The sequence below is a fragment of the Quercus suber genome, unplaced genomic scaffold (genome assembly GCF_002906115.3).
Source record: "Quercus suber isolate HL8 unplaced genomic scaffold, Cork oak 2.0 scaffold_289, whole genome shotgun sequence".
NCBI lineage: Eukaryota > Viridiplantae > Streptophyta > Magnoliopsida > Fagales > Fagaceae > Quercus > Quercus suber.
The window spans coordinates 589,004-598,724 of NW_027069745.1; the positions used below are offsets into that span (position 1 = coordinate 589,004).

The 9,721-nt window shown below is 36.7% G+C and overlaps 1 pseudogene; it reads left to right on the forward strand.

The window, feature by feature from the left end:
• Nucleotides 1–7,829: 7,829 nt before the first annotated feature.
• Nucleotides 7,830–9,719, forward strand: LOC112030070 (septin and tuftelin-interacting protein 1 homolog 1-like; annotated as a pseudogene).
• Nucleotides 9,720–9,721: the final 2 nt, after the last annotated feature.

Here is a 9,721-nt window from a genome sequence, read left to right on the forward strand (position 1 = left end):
CAACCAAAATTTAATAAGGGGGCACTCCAGATGCTGAAGCGTCAGGAGCGTGCCTTGGGCAGTTAAAAAGACACTTGTACTAGCGGAGGACAAGACATGACGAGCCCAAAACATGCTCGAGAATATCAAAATCCTTCTTTCTGCTCGAGGTGCTAAAAAGCAGGATTTTGAACGTCTATTGTGGGGTTGGAGGGTCCAAAGACACTCATCCACATATGTATTGGGCCCGAGGCCCAAACTGAGGACGAGGACATGTCCGAGGACAAACACGTGGTGTCATAGAGGCCCATAGTTGTAGGTGAAAAAGATAGTGTTGATCGTAACAATCTAGGAAACTACACCGAGGATGAACCCTTCCCTGATTAACCAAGGTCAAGGTACGAAGAAGTGTTTTACCGACAAAGGCAACCTTCCATACCATTCCATATGAGAAGATAAGTACTATAGGTGAATAAGACAGAACGTGATCATGTAGTATCTCCAGGGAAATTTGCTACCTCTACATTAAATGCACTACAGCTAACTCTCTGACTGCATTAATGTGGAGGTGATACCTGAACAGTGTGTTTCAGCTTTACAATTACTGCATCGTGACTCAGAGGATGGGCTGATGGGACAAGTATCAACACTAACCTTCTGGCCTACACGTGTAAGGTGGAAAGGGAAAGGAAGGAGGATATAAAAGAAGATGGTGGCAACAAGAAGAGGTGGGGAGGGGGGGGGAAGCTAAAAAAAATACTGTAGCATTCAGGAACCAAACTTGTAACTTGATTTGTGTTGGGAAATTTAGATCCCAGTTGATAGAATTAACAAGTTTTAAACCCAAGTTGTTAATTAGATTTATTATGAATAAAACTTATTAAAAACAAACAAACAAACATCAATATCATGTCAAAATCATGCAGCAGAAAAATAAATAAGACAAGATATGATGACCCAGGAAAACCAATGAAACAAATTAGTTTCACAATTAAAAAAAAAAAAAAAAAACCTAGGGGTAAACCTCCCCGAAAAGCCATCCACTATAGTAAAGAAAAGTTTCAGATCTAGTACAAACCTTTGTCCCTAGACTCTACAATCCCTGTAGATGAACTCACAGCAGAAACCTTCTACCACTTCAGAATCTCTGAACTCTTCAATATATGAACGCCAACCTTTGATGGATGAATCCCAATACGTGACTAACCAATTGCGCGGATCCCAGTACGCGACTTACTCACCAACTAGAAGAAGATTGTTGGCTGCAAAGTTCTTCACTTTATCAACAATGAAGATCAAGAACCATTTGGCTACAAAACCCTATGGTGCAAAGATGCAGTAGCTTCTTTCAGAGAGAATAAGGCATCGGTCACCTTTTGCATATGTTCTCCTTGTATTCTCTTATGTGAAGACCTCTAAAATAAGCCTTATATAGGTCTAGGGTTGTGAGAAAAGAAACCTTACACAAATACAAAAGCCCGGCCCAAAAATCAGATTTGAAAATTTTGATTTTTGTAACCTTGATAAATAGTATCTATCGAGCCTTATTAAACCTCAATAGATAGCTAGGTGTCGAGGAGGTGTCGAGAAGCTGTCGAGGGGACAAGAGCTTTCTCAATCGATCCACCAGCTGTCAAAAAGGTGTCGAGCTATCTGTCCAGCTTTAATGAACAAATTTTCTTTACTTGTTTCTTGGTCCAATCTTCATAGCTTTAATATAGACTTGAACAACATGTTTCTTGAAGTATTAAACACATCCTAGATCTACCAAATTACAAGTAAAGTGCGTTTTGTCAAAGGATTAGCCAATTACATAAAAGCATGACATATGTTCTTCACATGTGAACCACATATGTCCTAACAATCTCCCTCTTTGGCAATCTATGACAAAACCACAACAATCAAATGAACATATGAGAAAAGTCATAAATCACTTAACTCATATTCACTTATTGAGCACAATAAAATATTTCCTAACACAAACTCTTGAAAAACTTTGCAAGAAGAGAGTGTATAACAAGTAGACTTTGACAACCTATATTTCTGAAATATTTTAAACAAAACTTATCAAGGCATCTTTGTGTGAGACAGAAATAAGAAACATGTGTATAAAGAAAGAAAAGAAACAACATATGTAAAGATAGGTGAAGAAGACATACATCATTATATCATATAACAAAGATAAGCACAATGTATATAAACATGGTCACAAGACCCAAGGTACAAGAAGAAGAAGCTAAAATAAGCTCCTACAACAACAAGGAGGTAAACACTCCCCCTAACAAGATGAAACACAATGCCCCATTATAAAGGAATGTATTTCTCCTCCTAACATGTAGAATCTAAAACAGAAACCCCATATGTTCATCACAATTTCTCCCCCTTTTTGTCATGATTGACAAAAGGTACAAGAAGCTAAAAAGCTTCACCCGAGAAACATAAAGATGATCAAGGATGATCAAAAGGGGCATAAGAAATCTATATAAATCATGAATGTAATGAAATAAGATACTATAGATGACAAGATAATAGAAAGATGCAAAACATGTGAAAAACAAATCCCTCAACAAGAAAAAAAATGTTAAGCACATTGATCCTAAAACACATACACACACATTAAACAAGTCTAACCAATTTTATATTTCAAAAATAAGTCAAGACAGTTTAGTGAGCATACATTAACATATGTAAAATCTTGTAATGACCAAATCACATTGTACGTGCACATGTATCAAGAGTAGTAAAGAATATTGCGTGTTGTGTGTGAAAAACACCGCAAGATTGCATATGTGTATACATGTTATGATGATTTAAGATATGAGAAAATTACTTTAACTCACACACAATCATAACTGTTTGATGGGGACTATCACCTTTGAGGTATATTCTATAACTCTCACATCTCCTAGAAATAGAATACACGCTTGCAATCATATTTAAAGCATTTTTTATCTTTTTGCTTTTTATTTCCTTTGCATATTTTTTTTATTTAGCATATCATGCATGGGTATATAAGAGAGAGAAAAGAAATACCCAGTGATATTTGACATTCCAATTTTGCTATGCCGAAGTACACAAATCTCATTGACACTGCACTTTTACTATGCCAAAGCATACATGTGTCTTTCATGATTGGCGGGCAATAGTGGTGAGATAGTTATTTATGCCTTTCTCTTAGGTTTTTCTAGTCCTATCCATCAAAAAGAGTGAGACGAGTGTTAAGTTCAAGAGATAACTTAATCTTACTCATCACAAATAAGAGCCACAAAGCTCATTTGTTTAGTTGTGCATAAATATACTCATCTAAGCTACAAGAGATACAACATTTAGAAAACTTTGTTTCAATGGCCACCCAAGGTACACAAGTACCAATATACACAAACACACACTGTTTTTGTATTTTTCTGATTTTTCCTTTTTATTTTTATTTTGAAAACAAAACAAAATAAAAACTAAACAACCAAACAAAAACAGACAAACAACATGAAAGCAGAAAGAAAAGTGCATATGCATGAAGGCATGATAGAAAGATGTAGATGCATGAAAGCATGATTCCAAAAACAGATAAGAAATCAAGTAAGAAAGTCTTACTTTAGATAGAAAGAATTAAAGCAGAGGACAAACAGAAAAGACAATTAAGTCTTATGCTCCTTTCTCACCCACACAACATGAGTCTTTGGCCGTGAAGATGAAAGGACACGTGTCCTAGTATGTCTACTAAAGGACATAGAAGAATTAAAATTTTCCTGAAATTGAGTTAAAAAGTTCAAGACTTTTAATAACTCTCCAAACAAAGGTGTAGGTCCTTGAGAGGAAACCTGTAACTGTTTGAACAATTGCTTATGAGGATACAACTTAAAGCAATTAGGACGAATGTGTCCAAGAACACCACAATAGTGATAAACATGGGGTCTAACAGAGGATTTAGAATTAGTCAAATCAGTTTTGAATTTCATACCTTTATTACCTTTGTCAGTTTGGAGCACAAAGACAGTCCTTGATCCAGAAGCCGTGGAAGAAGAGGGGCTGGAGGAAACAACATATCCTAAGCCAGTCTTATCAGAACTATGCTTTTGAGCACTCAATACCTCACCAAGTTTTGCACTAGACATCCTCTCTATTTGAGTTCTAGCTTAACTAAGCTCAATCTCAAGATTCTTAACCTTCTCTTCTAATGAGGTGTTCTCCACAATAAGAGTCTCAACTAACCTTGTAGTCTCATCTAGTTTGACTAACAGTTCAACTTTTTTAGTTTTTACCTCATTAAGCTCTTTTTTGCAAAGATGAGAAGTCTTTTCAGATTTTATGAATTCAGTACATAGCTTATCATAGGCTTCCTGAAGAGTCAACTTCTTGGGTACTTCATTAGAAGAAGAATCCTCACTGTTACTAGCACTCTCCACAATCACCTTATCGGTTGTGGCAGCAAAGGCCATAACTTGACGACATTCATCTATAAACTCATCAGAAGAGTTATCCTCAGTATCATTCTAGGTAGCAACCAACCTTTTATCTTTTGACTCCTTGGTTTTTTCCTTCATGAGATAGTTTGGGCACTCTATCCTCATATGACCAAAACCTTTGCATTCATGGCATTGGATGAGGGGTTTCTCATTCTTGCCCTTCCTTGAGGATTTAGGTTTCCTAGAAGGTTTGCCCTTATCCTTTTCCTAAACTAGAGAAGCTTGATAATCTCATCAATTATGAAGGTTAGATCATCATCCTCATCTTCACTTTCATCTTTATCTTCAAAGTCCTCAATCTCTTCCTCTATACCCTTAAGAGCCAAGTTTTTCCTCTTTCCACCTTTTCCTATTAAGCCTAATCCCATCTCATAAGTTTGAAGGTTCCCTACAAGCTCAGTCAAAGGAATTTGATCAATGTCCTTGGCTTCTTCAATGGCAGTAATCTTGGCATGGAATCTTTCAGGTAAGGACCTAAGGATTTTCCTAACAATTTTGGATTCCACAATAGATTCGCCAAGATTGAAAGCAAAATTCATAATATCCTTGAGTTTAGCATAGAACTCATCAAATGTCTCATCCTCTTTCATCCTTATTTCTTCAAAACTATTAGTGAGTTGTTGAAGTTTCACAATCTTTACTACCTTGGTACCTTCATAGGTGGTCTCAAGAATGGTCTATGCTTCCTTGACAACTTCTGTAGATGATATTTTCTTTTATTCCTCATTGGTCACCCCATAAAATAAAGCATTCAAAACTCTACTGTTGAAATTTGCCACAATGATTGTTGCATCATCCCAATCCACCATCGCCTCCTTTGGCTTAATCCAACCAACTTCAACAGCTTACCATACTTGCTCACCTAAAGCCTGCAAAAAAATTTTCATATGAATTTTTCAGTACATATAATTAGTTCCATCAAATAAATGAGGAATCAAAAGAGATTGTCCACGATCCATGACAACAGGGGTCAAGGATCACACTCAGGAAATTAATCCAATTAGAGTGAACCCGCTTTGATACCACTTGTTAGAAAATTTAGACCCCAGTTGATAGAATTAACAAGTTTTAAACCAAAATTGTTAATTAGATTTATTATAAATAAAACTTGTTAAAAACAAACAAACATTAATATCATGTCAAAATCATGCAGCGAAAAAATAAATAAGACAAGATATGATGACCTAAGAAAACTAATGAAACAAATTAGTTTCATAGTAAAAAAAAACCTGGGGGGAAACTTTCCCGAAAAGCAATTCACTATAGTAAAGAGAAGTTTCAGATCTAGTACAAAACCTTTGTCTCTAGACTTTACAATCTTCGTATGTAGATGAACTCACAGTAGAAACCTTCTACCACTTCAAAACCTTTGAACTCTTTAATATATGAATGCCACCCTTTGATGCACGAATCCCAATACGTGACTAACTAATTGCGCGAATCCCGGTATGCGACTTAATCACCAACTAAAAGAAGATTGTTGACTGCAAAGTTTTTCACTTCATCAACAATGAAGATCAAGAAACACTTGGTTACAAAACCCTAAGGTGTAAAAACGCAGTAGTTTCTTTCAGAGAGAATAAGGCATCGGTCACCTTTTGCATATATTCTCCTTGTATTTTCTTATGTGACGGCCTCTAAAATAAACCTTATATAGGTGTAGGGTTGTGAGAAAAGAAACCCCACACAAATACAAAAGTCTGGCCCAAAAATCAGATATGAAAATTCTAATTTCTGTAACCTCAATAGATACCTCGATAAGTAGTATCTGTCGGGCCTTATTAAACCTCAATAGATAGCTAGGTGTCGAGGAGGTATCGAGAAGCTGTTGAGGGGACAGGAGCTTTCTCGATCGATCTACCAGGTGTCGAAATTACGATAACAATCAACTGAATAGCTCGATAGATAGCTAGCTGTCGGGAGGTGTTAAGCAGCTGTCGAGCTATCTGTCTGCAGGTGTCGAGCTAACTGTCCAGTTTTCATGAATAGCTTTTCTTTACTTGTTTCTTGGTTCAATTTTCATGACTTTAATACTAGACTTGAACAACATGTTTCTTGAAGTATTAAACACATCCTAGATCTACCCAATTACAAGTAAAGTGCGTTTTGTCAAAAGATTAACCAATTATATAAAAGTATGACATATGTTCTTCACATGTGAACCACATATGTCATAACAATTTGAGAATAAAATTAAAGAATAGATCACCTTGGACCTTGCTAAAGACGATTTTTCTTCAATACAGCCCTATTTCTTTTCATTCTCTTATCATCTGAATTTATTCCAACGTTTGCTTGATCAACTAAAATCCAGTTTTCTAACCCATTTTTTTACAAATTCATTGTTTTGGGCTTAAGTCCACCCACATAGTGGGCTGGGATCTCAAACCTAGTCCTTACAATTACAAAATGTAATAATTTGTATAAAATGAAAATTATGGAATATTGGCACTTACCTATATCAAACTTCATTACTTCAATAATCTCTCTCTCTCTCTCTCTCTCTCTCTCTCTCACTTTTTTTTTTTTTTTTTTTTTAAGGCACATGCCTCATTTTGAATAAATTAGAGAAAACACAAATTACATGTATAATTTCAATAGCTTTCTCGTACATCGCACGGGTTTGAGGCTGGTATATAATAATAGGTAAAACTGAGAGAATTTCAAATTAGAGTTTCAATTTTGCGCCATGTGTTCTAAATTATTTATTCTTAAAAATTTTTATTTCTTAATTTTAAAATCAAATGTGGGACCTCATCATAAATATTCATCCAAGTGAATTATTAAGTATAAAAATTAAAAAGTTTAAAATAAATGAATCCTAAAAAAAAAAAAAAAAAAAGTGCTTCAAAATAATCATTAAAAAAAAATGGACAATTTACATTTTATACATAATAATATTCTTACAAATTTTTTAAAGAGTTAATAAAATATAAAAATGACTATCAATAGTATTTAAATTATATTATGTATTTTATTATATATTTTTAAGTGCTTCCGTGGGTTCTAGTTAGCTCAACAGGTAAAGTCTCTGATGATTGTACAAGAAAACTATCATCAGGAGCACACATAATAAATTGAAACTCTCTAAAAAAAAGTATTTTAGTTAACTTTTACTTTATTTATAACATTTTCAACAAAAATTTTTTAATTTCAATAAAATAATCAGATTTTAAACCGAATATATACGTTCACTAAATTAGATTTAGATAAGCTATACATCCAACGAAACCGACTTTACTTTTTTATTTTTATTTTTATAAGGCTTAACAGCTTAACCGACTTACTTTACGTATATATATTATAGCGTACAGTGTTTATGTTTGAGTTTGTTGATGGAGACGGAGATGTTGAAATTTGGCAAGGGTAAGAGAGCGAGAGAGGACGATGACTGGTGGGTTTGAGAAGCACACCAAAGGGATTGGCATGAAGTTGTTGCAGAAAATGGGGTACAAAGGCGGTGGACTTGGCAAGAATGCGCAAGGGATTCTCACTCCGATCGAGCCCAAACTTCGCCCAAAGAACATGGGTATGGGGTTCAACGATTTCAACGAGACAGAAGAGGAGAATAAGAAGAAGAAGAAGAAGAAGGGTTTGTTTGGCAGTGACTGTGAGGGTGTAGAGAGAGTGAAGGAGAAGCAGCTGTTGTGGTGGTCGTCGACGACGACGACGAAGAAGAAGAAGAAGGAGGGATGAAGAGGAGGAGAAGGGGTCGTCGGTGGTGGTTCAGATGGTGTATGATATGAGAGGACCGCAGGTTCGGTTGCTGACAAATTTGGAGAATTTGAAGAACGAAGTTCCAATGGCGGAGCTTCAGTACAATGTGAGGCTTGTTGTGGACTCGGTGGAGTTTGAAATGGAGAGAACTGATAGGGATTTGAGGAGCGAGGAAGCTACATTGGAGAGGTTGAAGGAGGAGAAGGAGAGGTTGGTAGTTGTGACTGAGAGGCAGAGGAAGCAGTTGTACAGTATGGGAGAGATATTGAGTGTGCTTGATCAACTGGAGGAGGAAGAGGATTCGACATTGGACTCGCTCGCGATCGCGGAGCAATTCATTGAGTTGAGGAGTAGATTTCCTGAGAACTTCAAGTTGTATAACCTGTCTTGCATTGCCTGCTCATATGCTCTGCTTTGTTTATTAGAGAGTTTCAGGGATGGGATCCTCTTCAGAATCCGTTTCACGGGTTAGAGGTTGTGTCGTTGTGGAAGGATTTACTTGAGAGTGATCAAGAGTTTACTGCTTCCCCTTATCCCAGTTGATATCCCAAGTTGTTTCACCAGCTGTGAGAGTTTCTGTCATCAATACTTGGCAGGCTAGGGACCCTGAGCCAATGCTACGGTTTTTGGATTTCTGGGAAAATTTGTTACCTCCTTCGTTCCTCAATTATGATAATATTGTGATGCCGAAGTTGAGTAGTGCAGTGGGCTGTTGGGAACCGTTATGCGAAACTGTTCCAATCCACATTTGGGTGCATCCGTGGTTACAATATTTGGGGCACAAATTGGAAGGTATTTTCGAGACTATACGTGTTAAGTTGAGTCAAGTTCTTGTTGCATGGCACCCAAGTGATGAGTCTGCTTATACTCTATTGGCACCTTGGAAGACTGTTTGATTCAGCAAATTGTGAGCGTATGGTTAGATCTGTAGTTCCAAAGTTGCAGCTTATTCTGCAGGAGTTTGAAATAAACCCAACAAACCAGAAGCTTGATGAGTTTTATTGGGTTATGAAGTGGGCTTCTGATATACCAATTCATCTTATGGTTGATATGATGGAGAGGTTCTTTTTTGCCAAGTGGCTACCGATCTTGTATCATTGGTTACAAGCTAGCCAAACTTTGAGGAGATAGCAAGATGGTATTTGGGTTGGAAGGAACTTCTTCCGAAGGAGCTTCTTGTAAATCAAAATATCGGCATCAGCTTAGTTGTGGTCTTGAGATGATGAACCAGGCTGTTGAAGGTTTGGAGGTGGTCCAACCTGGGTTGGAAGAGAACATTGGCTATTTAAGGGTACCTGAGCAAAGGCATTTTGAGGCTCAACAGAAACCAGTAACACAACAAGCTGCCATGAGTTTTAGCATGGATTATATGAGTGTTAAGGAAGTAATTGAAGCCCATGCCCAAGAACACGGCTTACTATTCAAGCCTAAACCAGGCCAGAGGCATGATGGTCACCAGATCTATGCCTTTGGTAATTTGAGTGTGATAATTGATGCTATAATCAAAAGGTATATGCTCAAACTGAGGAAGGGTGGTCCCTTGTATCCCTTCAAGACTAGGA